This window comes from Clinocottus analis, unplaced genomic scaffold (assembly GCF_023055335.1).
Source record: "Clinocottus analis isolate CAN_PGR_092001 unplaced genomic scaffold, fCliAna1.0.p SCAF_3, whole genome shotgun sequence".
NCBI classification, from domain to species: Eukaryota; Metazoa; Chordata; class Actinopteri; order Perciformes; family Cottidae; genus Clinocottus; species Clinocottus analis.
Genome location: NW_027176042.1, coordinates 428,951 through 446,091, shown reverse-complemented (window position 1 = coordinate 446,091; position 17,141 = coordinate 428,951). Strand labels below are relative to the sequence as shown.

General features: G+C 45.1%; 1 long non-coding RNA gene across 1 annotated transcript; it reads left to right on the top strand.

Moving 5' to 3' along the window:
* The first annotated feature begins 376 nt into the window (after positions 1-376).
* Positions 377-14,458, top strand: LOC137795935 (uncharacterized). Its single transcript, XR_011078562.1, has 4 exons — positions 377-413; positions 6,633-6,773; positions 11,211-11,316; positions 14,278-14,458. It is a non-coding gene; the product is annotated as an uncharacterized lncRNA (long non-coding RNA).
* Positions 14,459-17,141: the final 2,683 nt, after the last annotated feature.

Below are 17,141 nucleotides of genomic sequence, written 5' to 3'. Positions count from 1 at the left end.
TAGTAACTCTTTACAATTCATAAACACATTTATAAATGTTTTATTTTATTATGTGTTTCATGTTTGGGTGTTCATACTTTATAAATTATGGATTTCCCATTTGTAAATTATGTATATCTGATAGTACACAGAAAAGAAAAAATATAGATATTAATACGTTCTGAAGTTAATAAATAACATATCTCTGTATGTTCGGAGTATATGTGCAAAGTTTGGGTTTCATTGAGTGAAGTTAAGTATTTTTAATAATTATTTGAGTTCAAGATTTTCGAGCGATCGCGTCAACTTGGCCAACTCTGAAAGTTCCCACTCCCTCCCTGGTCCCTGAACTGTCTTCTCTTTACTCTGTCGCCATGTGCCGCAGACAGAGATCAAGCTAGAAAACCAAACAAGGCCTCATTAATCTTCCATAAGTAAGTCAATTTATTTTTTCTTTGCTGAACATAAATGCCAATGTTGTGTGTATCTTGGCGAAGGTTGGTTTTCCAGCGTTATTAATGGATTCGGTAGGTTCCAAGAATTCCCAAACTGTGTGCTAATCCTGTGTAGCTTCATGCTATCAAAAGGAAATGGCATATTTTAAAAACGCAGGGTGTTCTCCCAACTCACGCTCGAGTCCTTTCGAGTCATACTTATGGTTTATGTTCATATGTATTGTGGAATAGTGTCATAAACATTAAACATGTACTTATATTAACTTGTAAGACCAGGATGTGGCATTTGTTTTGCTATATCACACAAGAGGCCGTATTTGAACATGTTTAGTCCTTCGCCTTACTAACCCCAGAAGCTCTGGGGTTAGTAAGGCGAAGGACTAAACATGTTTTATTACTGCAAGTCATGATTAAATCAAGTAGTTACTAGTCGTTAGTTAAGTATTTTGTGTGACTCTATCTAAAGTGAGGACTATCGATGCTTTACAACACATTTATGAAGGACATTGAAAGGCCAGCAGTGACTCATAGCTAACAAAAGTCTCAGTTATCTTCTCAACAGAAAAAGGAAATAGACACAACACAAAGTGATAAAGAACATCCATATGTTGGTGATGGGGGCGATGCCCGTCAGTGGCACAAGTATTGAGTATGTTTTAAAGTTTGCTGGCACGTACACATTATTGATTATTGATTATGAGTATCTAGCGATCTAGCTGTGACTTGTTTGTTAGCTAGCCAGCTAGCGAGCTCTCGTCACTAACTAGGAGTCCTGAGACTGATTTTCGGCTCCCTGTCGGATACTCCTGTCCATGCTACTGTTCTGAGGCGGGTTTCCTGGATTGCCTGTTGTGGATTATGCTGACATGCCTGTCACTTCTCCTGGTACCGTCTACTTCCTGGACAACTAGCTGGCCCCGGCGGTCTTTCGCTAGCTGGTGGCTACTGACGAGCCATCCTTTCAACTGTCCTGCTCTGATCCTCTGCCTCCTGTCTCCGGATTATCCTGACATGACTGTCACTACTCCAACTCTTGGCATCAAGTTTGTGGCTATTGACAAAGTTCTCAGGCGTGTCATCACATCCGCGGCTGCCATGGTTCTGCAATACTCCACCTCGCAGCTCCTCAAACTAAACAACTTCTCTGCTCCTCCGTTGATCTCAGCCATCAAAACACTTGGACTCCTCCGTCAGCACCTTTACATACACAGAGCTTCCCGCAAAAAGTTTATTTACTCTGATCGCTCCACTCATTTCATCCACCGCCTCTGGTCAGCCCAGCGCATCGCCTCTCCTGCATGTCATCGCCGCAACAACCTGCAAGAGCGAGAAAGTACTGGGCCGTCAACTGGAACGTCTTGCTAAAAAAATTCGACTTACTATTCACGTTGATGCCTACAAACTCTACCAACTTCAATATAAAGATGCCCTGAACGCCGCTCACTCCTCTCCCAACTCCTCCATCATCCAATCTGGCTCCAAACTCCTCAAGCCCATGGACACCATCTTCACCTCCTTCACCACCAGCAATTGCAACTCATTTCTATCCTTCCTCAACGACAAAATCATCGCAATACATAACCAGCTGGATGTCCCCCCCCCTCCCCTCCACTAGCTCACCCCTAAGCCCTCAACATGACCCTCCCTCACCTCCAAGCTACTCACTCTTATCTTTCAGTTCAATCACTGAAATGGACCTCTGCTCCATAGTCTCCAGCATGAAAACCTCCACCTGTGCCCTTGACCCCCTCCCCTCTTCCTTAGTCAAGGCCTGCCTCCCCTCACTCTCCCTTCTCATCACAAACATCATCAACTCCTCACTGTCCTCTGGTCTCATACCCTCTACACTAAAGCTTGCCGCTGTAACCCCCGTGCTGAAAAAACCTGGTCTTGACCCCAACATCCCCAACAACTACCGGCGCATCTCTAACCTCCGCTACCTGTCCAAAGTCCTTGAGAGAGCTGTTGCATCTCAACTTAAGTCCCACCTCAATCTCCATAATATCTATGAACCCTTGCAGTTCAGCACACAGCACTGAAACCGCCCTACTGAAAATCACAAATGACATATTTCTCTCTGCTGACTCTGGCTTCCTCACCATCCTCATCCTCCTTGATATCAATACTCCATTCTCCTCTCAGGTCTCTAACACTCCCTTGGTATAACTGGCAGTGCCCTCACATGGTTCACTTCATATCTCTCAGACGGACATCAATTCATTGCCATTAACAACTGTAAATCCTCCACCTCCCCAGGAGCCCACGGTGTCCCCCAAGGTTATGTGCTTGGTCCCCTCCTCTTCATCATTTACATCCTTCCCCTCGGACAAATTATCCGTCATCATGTCTCGATTTCCACTGTTACGCTGACGACACCCAAGTCAAACAAACACAGGACACAAGAGGCAGAGAACTTCAAAATAAAACAGGAAACAAATTGAACCAAAACCAAGATTTTGACACTGGGTTCTAGTTTTACAAAGAATATGTGTTTTAATTGTTGCTTTGCTTTGAGTGTAGGACAGATATCAAAGCACTATAACAAAATCCAAGAAATCTGTGAAGAAAATCTCATTGAAATGTTGGTAATAGTTTTCAGGCAAAAAAGGAAATGCAACACAGACAATAGTTGGCTTTGGTCTATTGAAGAGATTGGTTGACAATAAGTAAAACGATTAAAATACTTTGAAAGGTCAAACATGCTATTTATCTGTATTGATTTCTTTGCACAGATGTTCTCTATTTAACATGTTACAAAGTTCGAAAGCTAGCGAACTTTGAACTTTCACTGCCTAAAATGTACAATTTCCTTTCTCCTAACTGAGTGGTTGTTGTTACTGAAACTAATAAATTATCATGAGATTCAATTACTTAAACCAACCCTAGTATACCGTCTGACATAGTATTATCAAGTCAAAAGATAACAAGCAAATGTTGTTGCTAGAAATATATCAATAGGAAGAGACTAAAAGCTTGGGTGATAAAAAAAAAGAGAGGCAGAGAGTTGAGGAGACGCATGGCACCCCACTGGTTTTAAGGGCATGGTTATGCAACTTCAGGCCTTCAGCCAAACCCTTCTGGCTGCTCATAACCGCAGCAATGTGGCTCAGAGGGGCACATGGGCGGAGAAGACTGGGAAACGCTCCCCCCGAACACATCCATATCCTCCAATCCAGCTGATACCCCACATCAGCACAAACTCTCAGCTTTGAGCCAACAAACATGCATTCAACACCAGTTTCACCATCACAATTGATCCTCGATCCTACCTCTATTATCATCTGACAATAAAACCCGGATTTAATGCGAATAAAGTGAATCGAAACAGAATGAATCTACTTGTTATTACTTTTGGTGGAAACATGAGCTCAGAAAATGAGTGTTGAGTCGATAGAGAGCGATGGGCAGCTCGGCTGCGCAGAGTGATGTTGAATTGAAGCTGAGTGAGTGAGTGAGTGAGTGAGTGAGTAAATGAGTGAGTGAGTGTGTGTGTGAGAAAGAGAGAGAGAGAGAAACCTAGCTAAATGTCAGACAGGCAGTTGGCAGGCCACACAAAAACAGGCTCCTGTTTTTGAGTCAAGCTGACTCATGCCACCTTAAGCAAACAGGGAGCACAGACCAGACCCTTGTGCTCACACGCTTGTGCGCTTGCGCATAAACACACACACACACACACACACACACACAGAATGCAACGGTAACAAGTCAACATCTCACAGGTCTAAACAGTCTCTCGGGTTTCTGCCGCGTCTTTTGGCTTTGACACACACAGTTCTGTCTCCTTCACCAATGGCCGACTGCAGAACTGCAGGCCCAGCGCTGCCAGTCCAAAAAGCTAATGTGAACACATTTATTGGGTCATCTGGACAGAGAAAAAAAATATGTAAATGTGCCAAAAAAAAGGTCAAATCCACTAACAAAACTCTATTGTTTTCCATCGCCAGTAAAAGCACAGAGACTGTGGGAAAGAGTGACACAGTGAGGATTAAAAACAGACAGAATGAGAAAAAATCCCAGTGTGAGGGATGCATTAAGCGAAGAGAAAGAGTTTTCAGAGAGACTTTTGAGGGAAGGTGAAATCAGAAGCGCACATTGAGCTTGGATTAGGGGGGTGGCGGCCCTCTGGGAACGCACAGGAAGGGGCGCCTCGTCCACATAAACACTTATTTCCTGTACCGTGTCAGACCGAGCGCTTTGGACCATTGTCTGTGCGTGACTTGAAAGGAAAAAAAAGACACACTAACAGCACGGTGGGTGGGTGTGATGGCGGAAATTCAAAAAGATCTGGTCCAGTTGACCTCAGCGCAAGCACCCACAGTTACGAAGGGGTGGCGGGGGCGTGGGGGGGGGCAGCGTGGGTTGGGGTAATGGCCTCGAGTCTGTTTGGGTCATAACGCTCTCATTACCATGACAGCCTCAAAGCCCATTTCCCTTTTAGCGCCTGTTGCTCTTGTGCAGTTGCCCACCTGCTGCCACATGTCCACCTCTGAGAAAAAGGCGGCTTTCAAACACAGTCAAAGTGCGGCACATCACGGGGCTCCATCAAAAGCGCCGCGATCGCCATCCCTGTTTACCGAGGCGGGATCGCCAACCTCTCATATGTGTTTTTCGTTCAGTGAAAAATAAGCTTGAAATGTAACTCTGGCTGTGTTTTAATGCTCTATTCTCCTGCTTGTAGTTTATATAATGGCGGTGCACTGCTGTTTACAGAACACTGACCAAACAGATTACCTGAATCACACGAGAAAAACTTTATTTAGTAGTGTCTAGCAAAACTAGATAGTACGGCTAAATAGTTGAACTGCTGATCTGAAGGTCCAACACTTTGATCCGAACTGAAATATCCCAACAACTATTGGATGCATTGCCATGAAACTTGGTACAGACCTTCATGGTGCCCAACTCTACGCTATAGCTAATATATACTAGAGATATTGATGATCCTCTGACTTAATGCTGCCATGAGGTTGACATTTGTGGTTTTGACTAAAATGCCTCATCGATCCTTTCCATTCAATCTGGTACACACAGGTGTATGTTCCATTTATGATGAAACATTCTCACGTTGGGGATCCTTCAACATCTAATCTAGTACCATCATCAAGACAAAATTGTAATGTTTTGTATACAACACAAAACTAATGACGTCCCTATCAGGCTCAGCTTTGCTTTTAGTGCTAATTGGCAAATGTCAGCATGCTCTCGTGTGCTCTAACTCCATTGTATTGGAAAGACTACAGCTATCCGCACGGCTACACATTGCAATGAGTAAGAGAGACAGTAGTTTGTTAGGGTGAATTCATCATCCTCATGAATGCACTTTAACATTTAGTGGCTTCAGACGGCCTGTACCAGAGTGGCTCTTTTTCAGAACTGCTGTGATTAAAGGTATCTCAGTACGTCTCGTGTCTGAGATGGGGGACTGAGCGTCTGAACTTCTGACTTGATGAGTCATGAGCCTCACTCCATTATCAGCCTAACGGAGGCTAGAAAGCCACCAGCAGGCTGCAGCTATCTCAGTGTCTTATCTGTTTCTGTGACAGGTGGGAATGAGGCGGCTCTCAGTTGCCAGCCTCGCGCCGGTTCTCCCTCGGACGGGGGCCGTTAGATAGGATGGTGTCAGGCCGAGATAGGGGGCAGGAGGCAGCTCTGCAGACAGCCGGTAATGATGTCCTCTCACACACTGCACCCTGTGGATAATGGCTGTGGCGAGGCCCCGGCGCGTAGATCGAGATGAAGCAGAATAGTTTGGCGTAACCGAGTCCAGGGCGCGATCGTCTGAACGGCCTTGTCTAGTCATCTAGCTCTGTTTCGAGGGCTACCTCGGGTAAGTCAGTGTAGCGTGCAGCTCATTTCACACTGTGATTCTTTCTCCTATCTAGATCTGCTAGCTGCCAGATTGAGTTTAGAGGAACACAATTAAGTATTTTTTTCCAGATGTGACGAGAAGTTAAAGGATTGGACTTTCGGCGCAGGAGTTCAGCTTCTGAAACAATGGTATGCGTCGCGCCAGAATTCATGCACCTCGAATGTCTTTGTCTGAATTTAGCTATTTCCAAATTGAGATTCTCAGGAGGAAGCAGAGCTTTGTAGGTTTTCCCTGCTGTGAAAAAAAATAATAGCTGGACTGTGCTATGGCTGATATGGCCAGTGTTCTCCTTATGAATTTCCTTTGTGCCCTCTCTCTGTGTGTGACAGGGAGGAGCTGAGCCGCGGTGTCAGCTGCTTCATGGATGAGGACGTCACTGTGGGCCCGAGAGCCAGATAGCTCAATTACACAGCACCGCAACTCCTGTACTACTAATGACAGATTGACTGGTCGGATGGAGATATTTAAAGGTGTACAGAAACACACACACACCCGCGCACACACTCCTTGCCCAATGTATCATGCCCTAAGTTCAGCCTGACCGCCTTGTGTCATTTCTGAGTGTGCATCTGTGTGAGTTTTCCTCTGTCGGGGCCCTGCCGTGGACGGCTGCTGACCTGCTAGGGAAAAGAGGAAGAAGGGGAGTGGAAAAGCCAATTAAAGGAAAGATCACTTGTGTGTCTGCTGGAGTGTCTCTGAGAGCCTCTCACGGTTAACCTTTCCAGCTGGAGAGTGAGGAAACGAGAGAGGAACGAGGGAGAGGATGGAGAGGGGGAAACCGGCCAGGGAGATCAGGCGTTTCGACTTTAATGGTCCCTCAGTGTTAGAGTGAAGCTGGTTAATTTGGCTCTCCTTCTCTGGGTGCTGCAGGGTTTAGCTTCTGTCAGGCCAGCGTTCTGCCCAGGAACTTATGCAGGAATAATAGGCCACATGGATGTGAGATAGTGTGTGTGTGTGTGTGTGTGTGTGAGAGAGAGAGAGAGAGAGAGAGAGAGAGAGAGAGAGAGAGAGAGAGAGAGAGAGAGAGACAAAAAAACGTGTGTGCTAGCAAGGTAGATATTTAGGGATTTTTGCTTTTTAGTAGTCGATTTGAGTATGCACTTCACCTCGGACATCAGAAAAGTGCCAACGTCAAAGCTAATGGACATCAACTCGATTGCTATTTGTGCCCTTTGTGAATACGAGTGTGTGAGAAAGTGTTTTTTTTTGTGTGAGTTCTGTCTGCATTTGTGATTGTGAACCCGAGAGCGTGGGCCATGCATCACAGCAGCTGAAGACAACACAAATTGGGACCAAATTAATGGGTCTGTGCGAGTAAGTGTGTGAGTGTGTGTGTGTGTGTGTGTGTGTGTGTAATTGGGGGGCAGGGTTGCGACTGACAGTGTGTGGCAGCATAAATTGGGGTTAGATTAATGGGATGCAGATCTGCATGTGCTCTGACCCTCATCAGGGCAGAGATGAGCTGTGTGTCTCAATTAACCTCGGCAGCACACAGGAAGCATGTATACAAACACACACACACACACACGCACACACAAAGATGCTGTTGGCAACACAGTGCTGAAACGCAACACAGATATGATGAAGGTACAGGGCTCGGTCCTCTCGGTCAAAGAGACCCGACACATAACGTGCATTAGGAAACAGCTTGTCTTGAAGTGCGTCGTCGTTGGCGTGTGTGTTTAGATTTGGGTCGGGAAGTGCGTACGTTCATGGTGTCAAGGAAAGAAAGTAGGATCCGTCGCGTGATGTCTCTCCTCTTCTAATTGTATGCATGGCATGTAGATCCCTGCAGTGCTGCCAGAATGATTGCAATTAAAGGCAATCCCTCCTACTACCCTCCTCCACCTCTTCACACACACTCTCTCTTTCTCTCTCTCTGTCACACACACACACACACACCTCTCCAGTCATCCCTCTTCCACTGAAGGCCGGTGCTGCCGGTGTGAAGTAGAACCACCCAGACTGAAGTGGTCTTAATCAAGCTTGAGAGGCACAAATATCTTTCTCCTCTTCCATCGCTCCTTCACTCGTCTGCTGTCTTTCACTTAATCACGCCTTTCTCTCCTCCTGCTTTCATCTTCCTAAACACACAGACGATTGAAAAGGACAAGATAGGGACACCTGTGTGACCTTAATGTTTGCTTTGAACATATAGGACAGGATACAACGTAAGACATGTATATGGAATATAATACAAGCGCAATAGGTTGTGAGACTGAACTGTTAATGCTATCTCAAAGTGCAACACGCTATATCTGCATGCGTTATCAGCAATCTGATTGTGGACAGCTATGTGGCAACTCTATTAAGAAGGGGAATCAAGGTGTGAGTCTTACGGGGTCAAAAGAAAAGACATTGCTCCTCCTAATGGCGAGAAGCAGCACTGCACGCGGGTGAGGCAAGGAAAGGTGAGGGGAAAATGAATTTTAAGACACTAAAGTGAGGAGAATAAAACACATTTAAACCCTTTGTTTTGGCAGAAAAACATGAATGAACTCAAAGGGGAACACACAACGTGAACTCTGGGATTTCTTTTGTTTTCATTGGTGCGTAAAGTGTCTTAAAATCACAGATTTCAGGTCACATTTCACATTTTCTGTGACTGTATTGCAGACAGAAGTAGCTAGATACAAATATGTATAATGCGACACTAAATATAGTGGAAGGAAAAGAGTGTGTGTTGTGTTTCCTGTGTGGCTGGCCCACTGGCTGGCCCAGATGTTGGCTAATTAACACCAGCGTTAAAGACGCTCTTCATCTGGGTGATTAAATAATCAAATAATTAATTAATTAAGCGTGGGGGCTTGCGCTGCCTCATATGATCTCTGGCACACAGCCTGTCAGGGTGAGAAGTAGAGCGCAGGAGAGGTGCGAGCGCACTGCCGAGACACAAGGAAGGGCCAAAATGACAAAAGGGAAACTCAGCATGTCTGCCAAAAAGGTGTATTTAAAGCTCATAAAAGCATTGGTCATGGATACGCATGCATTTAGCCATTTTAAACCAAACAGCGTGTGGTGGCAGAGGGATGGAGGGCCATTTCCCATTGCACTAAAGCTACAAAAAAGGCTTCAACAAACAGATTAGACGACACAGTAACGGCTCCAGGGAGCTCTTGCACCATAAAATAAGCCATAACTTTAGAAAAAAACCTCCAATTGCACCACGTGTGCCCCGTTTTGTATTTATATGTTTCACTATCTTCCAAGGCAAATGAAATTAAACAAAAGCCAAATGCAGCGGAAGACAAACTTCATCGATGTGTGTGTGTGTGTGCGTGTGTGTGTGTGTGTACATGTGGGAGTGTGTTAGAGACAGAGAAAGATCATCTCTCATTACTTGGAGAGAACATTGCCGTGCGTTGGACCAGACAGATAGATGGAGCAGAGATATGAGCCGGCGGTGAGGAGAGAAGAGACAGAAGGAGGAGGAAGAGAGTGACGAAGATGTCTCATCATGCTTATTTACACTGGTGGAAGGTGGCAGCATCAGCTGGGCAGGATGGAGGGGAGGGGAGGGGGTGTTAGGGTGGAGGGGGTGGCATGCACCACCTTCAAACAAAGCCCTAACACACACACGCGCACACACACACTCGCACATCCAGGCTTTCGCAGCCCTCATTTTAAACACTCCTTTAGCCATAATCATTTTCATATAATTCACTTTCATACAATTCCTTCTCCTAATCATTATCAGGCCCACTAACGTCTTAATGACTTCATAAATTTAAGCTATAAAAAGTAATGGAGAAAGACAAATGAGATAATTAGGAATAAATCTTAGTGGAAAGCCATTTATCAAAACATGGAGAGGCCCTGAATATTCCCCACCATTAGGCTCCGCTGTAATTAACACGGGCTCTCAGTTATGAAGGAAACCTGGTAGCAGAGATATTAAGATCCAAAAGCCTCACTGTTATTAAATTGACCGATGAATCTGCGACGTATAATATGATGTGGATTATTAGGATCCTTTTTAATTAAAAAGAGCGTTAAGATTTTTTTCTTTTTTTTTTTTTTTGGTTATATATTTAAATTTTTAACGCTTTAATGGTGGCTTGAACTCATCTCTCTGTGGTTATGGGGCAATGAGATGGAGAGAGAAGGAGAATGGAAGTGAGGGAGAAAGAAAGCGAGTGAGTGAATGAGTGTGTGTGTGTGTGTCTGTGTGTGTCTGTGTGTGTAGCAGCAGCGCAGGGAAAAGCAATCTCTTACACTTGTACTTTCATACTCTCCTTTGGTGGAAACTGTGTAAGTACATGAGAGAAAATGGTGTTCTAATTTAACAAACTCCCAACTAATGCACATAATATAATAATACTAATGTATACAGACAAGACGTTATTAATTCTTATTATCTTTAAAAGTGGAAAATGTAATGTAATGCTTTAATTAGTACGAGTAAAATTCACATTCAGCGTTTTTTTGGTTTTTAAAAAACTATATTTCTATTTCTTCCTCGCGCACGCACGCAATCAACACTATATTCTCCTTTGTCCTCTACAAATATTCATCCACCACTTTGAAAAGGATGTCATATAAAAAAGTGGAGGGTTTTCCTTTTGTCGCCCGTGACCTTCAATCTGGTTCTTAAACAACGGCCCTGTTTAAGATTCATCACGTCTCCATTCATTTATTTCACTTCCATCCATTCAAAAATGGACTTATTGGTCCTGCGACTTATTTAAAAATGATACTATGAATGTAACGCATTTGTCAGGAAAATTCAAAATCAACATTTAAGAAATTGTAAAAGCTCAAATTGTAGATGAAATATGTCCAACAATGATTCATTATATTGGATTGCTGAGACAGAAAAAGACCAAATGTATTACAATCATGAAATCAACTGATTATACAATAATGCACATTCTTATACAATGCTCTGGTTTGTGCTGTTCACTCAGACGCTCACTGGGAGACGAGGAAGAAGAAGAAGAAGACGAGGAAGAAGAAGAAGCGAGCAACGTGTGCTTGGACATATAGAATCTGTGAAACGCTTTTGAAGGGAAAGTATGCAAATTATCTTCATATAAATGACACGCCAACCTCCAATCGCTGACCAATTAATGACCTTTGGGGGCATCGTGTGACACATCAACGGCACTAATTTATACTTGACGGGTCCCCTGGTGCATGCCGGCCACGATGGTGCGCGCGAGGTGCCCTTATGCACCAGTTGAGCTCATTACCATAGAAACCCAGTGTGTACGTTTGTGTCACCGAATTGAGCATCCTCACCACAACACACTGCTGGCGTTTTCATTTTTAATTTCTGTTAATTCAATGTGTGCGTGTTTGACGCTGCGTTTGGCCGTCTCGGTCCAGTTCTTGGTCAATTCTCTGCTGCTATCGCTACACTATCAACTCCATCGGCTTCTGTTATGTCCCATCAATCACTGTAGTTAGTACATCTCTCAGTCTGTCTCCTCCGTGTGTGTGTGTGCGTGTGTGTGTGTGTGTGTGTGTGTGTGTGTGTGTGTGTGTGTGTGTGTGTGTGTGTCTCATTCATTCCCTAACTGCCTTATCAGACTTCTGCACCAGCAGCTCTCATTAGAACATTAATTGAAAAAGTGTAATTAATCCTGAGAGGTGGTTAGACTGGACTCTGGCCAGAGAGAGAGAGAGAGAGAGAGAGAGAGAGAGAGAGAGAGAGAGAGAGAGAGAGAGAGAGAGAGAGAGAGAGGGTGGACAGAGAACTGGGTGGTGTAGTGTGACCCAACACTGCCCCCTGTTGTTGCTTCTCAGTGTTTCTGCGTCAACGTTGCAGCCTGGACGATGCTGCTGCTCCTGCTGCTGTTGCTGCTGCTGCTATCTGATTTAAATCTGTTTTTTTTTAAAGTAATGTTATAATTCTGTCAGAAATATTTAATTGCAAGGATTACGAAACAAAAGGATTCAGTTGTAATTCTGTTTTTAAATTCGAGAACACACAACCTCATCGTTGAGCCACGAGGAGGATGAAGGAGGATGTATCGAGTCTATATGTGTGTGTATATATATGTATATATATATATATATATATATATATATATATAATGCTGTGTGTATGTTTTTTCGACGTGAACAGCGAAGCCACATCAAAGACAAATGTCCAATTTTCTTGTCAGATTTGTGACGACGGAAGTGAGAAAAATAAAATCTGCATAAGCGAGAGCTCATCTATGTTGTTTAACGGGTTATGATATTATTATGTGAAATGAATCGACCATTAAACACAAATAATCAATTGCTTAAAGAAGAAAAAATCCTCCCAATTTGGAGAAACAGACCAACACAAATGATTTATATTAAATCCCTTTTTCACACGGACAAATAAGTGCTCACCAAGACCAAAACTGGGACGAGGAAACAGAAATAAATGAGGAGACTTGTCTGGTTCTCCCTCCTCCGTGCGCCCCGCGGAGAGGAGGAAGAGGAGGAGGAGGAGGAGGAGGCTGGCGATCCGAAGGAGAAGGAGGAGCAGAAGGCCCGCTCGGTTATTCTAATCCTCGGTTGTGTCTGCGTGACCTTTGTGGAGAGATGATTGTTTCTCATTTAGGAGTGTGAGGTGTGATCTTCCCACCCGTTTGATCCCGCTCACCTGACCTTTGTAAATTGGCTGTTAAGCAGAACGCAACTCGACCCTCGTGCCTCACACACGGCTTGTCAATACACACAAGCCCATCAGCCACGCCCTCATATTCAGGCCCTCACACACACACACACACACACACACACACACACACTAGTGGATCCTGTTTTGCCCATCACACATTTAATTCTCTTTAAAGAAAATCATCGCGATGGTTTTTCACCCCCGTCATGTCATTTTTGTACATGGTGATATTTTTCTGGTTACAGAATCATTCATATGCATGCCATCAAATAAAGAAGGAGAAGAAGGGAAAAAAAAGACATAATAAAAAGTGTCCATTGTGCCCATCAACCTTTTCTTGGCTTTGGTTAATGAGTGGCGGCGCTGAATGGCAGCGAGGTGATTTTTCCATCAGTCTGATGAGAGGAGAATTAAAGCCCACAGCTTGAGGTCTGCAGACTCTGCAGCGCCATTACACGAGGAAGAAGGTCTGAATTCATTTGGCCCGGCCACGATTCTAATTAACAACTCAATCCTGCACACAGAGAGAGAGAGAGAGGGAGAGAGAGAGAGAGAGAAAAGGGAGAGTAGCGAGGGCGATGGGGAGAGTGTATTCTCTCTTTTCTGTAGAAATGTCCAAAGGATTGCTTCATCTTTGATCACACGACACTAAATTGTTGCTACGTCTATCCTTCACAGATCAGCCACGACTGTTTGTCCCAGATTTTTTTGTTCTACTTCTACTTCCCCAGAGCTCGGTGTCTCCTCCCTTCCATCCTCCAACTAACTCTTCCCCCGGCGCTGTGTTGTCCTGCGCCGCGCGTCCCGCCGTTCTCTTAAGCTGTAGGTTTACGGGGGGACGTTTCCCTGGATTAAAAGGATGATTTCATTAGCCTCCACGGGTGTCAGGTTTCAATCTAGGGATTAAGTCCCGCAGATTAGAGGCCAGGGCTATTCTCCGGCATCTCATTAATATCTAATAGCAATAGAAATGTAATTTGGAAAGCCTGTCTTTCTGATTACTAAGCAAATGAGTGCTTTGCTCTTTTTAAGACCGTGCATCGGGCTTTGAACACACGGCCTCTGTCCGGGGTTTGAGCCTCCATCCCCAGACGACATGAAGCACAACTCCACGAAGGTCAAACTATGCGCGCGGCAACTTTTTAATCTCGCCACGTTGATCGATGTTCGCTCAAATTTCCAGCTAAATTCTGGAATCGCGAGGAATTTTCTGAAGCCGTGGCGGGTCACGGCACATCCCCGCCTCCGGGTCTCGAGGGCGAGCTGGTTCTGGGATGTGACTTCAGCAGCACTGAGGGTGTCTTTTTCTTCTTCCTCTCCTTCTTCTTCTTCTTCTTCTTCTTCTTCTTCTTCTTCTTCTTCTTCTTCCCTCGCAGAACATTGGAGCGCCGGCCCGTCAGCCCTCGCCGGCCCGGCCCGGTCCCCACAGAGGGCCCGCCTCCCGAGTGCATGTGCGCCTCCTGTCAGTCAGAATGCCCCTCAGCAGCCTCCCGCACTGATGAAGTGCGGACAATGGAGAACAAGGTGGGCGCAAGGGGAGCCAGCCGACTTAATGAGCCAATTTCTCAGATAATAAGATTGGTGGGTATGCTAATATTTCTACCTTAAGGAGATAATTATGATGTAGAAGATAGAATATTTTATCTTAAAGCGACAGTGCGCTGGTCCCAAACCGATCTGGGATTTTTTTCTTAAAGAGGGTATGGGGAGGAGGTGGAGAGGGAGGGGGGGGGGGGTGCTCAGTTTTCTGTGTTTGAGCTGTGGGACAGTGGAAAAACAATGCCGACAGAGCCTTGATGCTTTTAGTGCGTCGTGTGTTTTTTTTGGGGGGCTGAGCCTTTGATCACGCTGAGCGTTTGACACGAGGAGGAGAGGCAGGGGACTTTCAGCCTTCATAAATATTTATCTCATTACTGCGGGGCGAGAAAATCACACAAGAAAGGATGAGGAGCGATATCAATTGATCTTTATTGTTAATTGACCCACAAGTATACTCTCAAAAATTGGAACAACAAAAACATTGTTTCGCCGCCTTATTCCTTCGCCTCTTGTGTCTTAGTTTCTGATACAAACTTAGTCAACTTTTTTTTTTGTCCTCGGGCACTTGTAACAAACTGGTAATTTTTGTTTTTGTGTTTAACTTTCTTATCGACAGAAGCCCTCCCTCCCCCCCCTCCCTTCTCTCAATTCCCCAAATGCAACATGCTCTGCCACCTTGATGCGTGCAACTAGAGGTTAAATGATAAAAAATGTGTTATTGAAATGTAGGCCTGCTGATTATGACTGTAGTTCGTGGCCCATTCCAAATAGCCGGGGGGCAGACAAGAGGGAGCGATAGAGACCTCATGGGTTAACAGTTTAATGAAAGGCTGAGGGAAGAGAGAGAGAGAGAGAGAGAGAGAGAGAGAGAGAGAGAGAGACAGAGTGATGCTAGTCTCTCTCTCTCTCTCCATCACTCTGCTTTTTTTCTCACTCATTCCATCTCTCCACCCTGTGTTTTACCATTTTAATTAGGCCATAACAAGCTCAATCATGTAATTAAGAGCTCAGCTGGACCAGAAAACAAGTCGGCCATTAGCCCTCGACCGGCCCGGATTACCCACAGCAGCTGCTGGATTGGAGTAGATGTAACACGCAGATGCCCACATACGGAAGTGTCACAGATTGGAGGAATCACTCCTGTTCTACTTCTTCTGAGAACTTCAACTGTTTGAGAAATATATAAATATATAGATATATAAGACATAAGACTCCACTGGTACAGTGGAAGCCTGTACAAATATTTTGACGAAAAAAGTTTTTTTTTTGTGTGGATAATATCAGCTCAGGTTTAACCAGCCCTAGGTTAAACTCTCTCTCACACACACACACACACACACACACACACACACACACACACACACACACACACACACACACCTGTTTTTGTGCTGAGAGGAATCTCCGCAGTGACAGGTATCCCCCAGGTGTTTTGTTTCACAGAAACACTTTATATTCTTTGTTCCTAAAAAAAAAGTGAAAAGTGAGAGTGACAGTATGATGGCCTTTTTTTTTTTTTTACACACACACATACACACACACACACACACACACACACACACACACACATCTCTTTATCAGACTGCTGGGTGTAAGCAGCTCCCTCGCCTGCTCTCGGTGAGCGCCGCTGCCTTTTGTGCCTCCCTCCAGTGCCAGAGTTGCCTAATAGAATTCATGTATATGTAAAGATCCTTTGCACCCTGTTATGTACAATAAACTGCTTGCTTTATCCGCGGCAGCACCTGGTGAGTGGCGCAATCTGTCAAACACACCCTTTCCAAATCAAATTTATTTAGTTAGACCTCCATTCAAACCCACTCATGTAAGCTCGCGTGTTACACTCTGATCTGAATAACTACAGGCGGGGAATCTAATTCATTTCATATTCACCGGCCTGTAGCCGGCATCCGGCCCCTCTGACGGGGGCCTGTATCAGTAAATTGTCAATTGCGGATGCGCTGCCACGCAACATTACAATGCAAACAAGGTTCGTTTTCAAACGCCGGATTTGAATAAGCTCAACAAGGAAACATATCAGGCGGGCGGCGCTGCTTCAACGCTCTTTGTATTGCTTCCAGGAGAGACGAGGGAGGGAGGAGGAGGAGGAGGAGGAGGAGGAGGAACGGGAAGGAGCAGACAGAGGAGGTGCGGGGTGGTGATGCTGGACCGATAGCACCGGAGGAATGGCAGTTAATTTGAATATGGCACCTCAAGCCACAATGATCATTATCATCACCAATTCAAGGAAATAAATGAGAAGAGGGGCTCCAAAAATAGCGTTCGGAGCCTTTTGTGCATAGCAGGTAGGCCCAGTAGGGGGGTAAGGCGGGGGGGGGGGGGGTGTTCAGCTAGCTCATTATCCAGGGCTGGGCAGACGGAACAGAGGGATCCAGAGAGAAATTGCATTAATGTGACCACGGACGTTCTCTTCATAAGCACCCAAACACACACACACACACACACACGCACACACACACACACACACTCACTCTATCTCTTTCAATCCCTTTCTTTCTCGCCGTCTCTCACTCTCCCTATATGCCCTGTTTAATTTGACTGCCAGCGGGAGGTAATTTAGCCATAGCCGCTGTCACCTGCAATGAGGCCGGAGATAGGGGTGTGAACGGGTGAGAACAGATTGAAACTAGTGATGCTTGAGACCTTTTCCTTTCACTCTGCTCACCCCCCCCCCCCCCCCCTC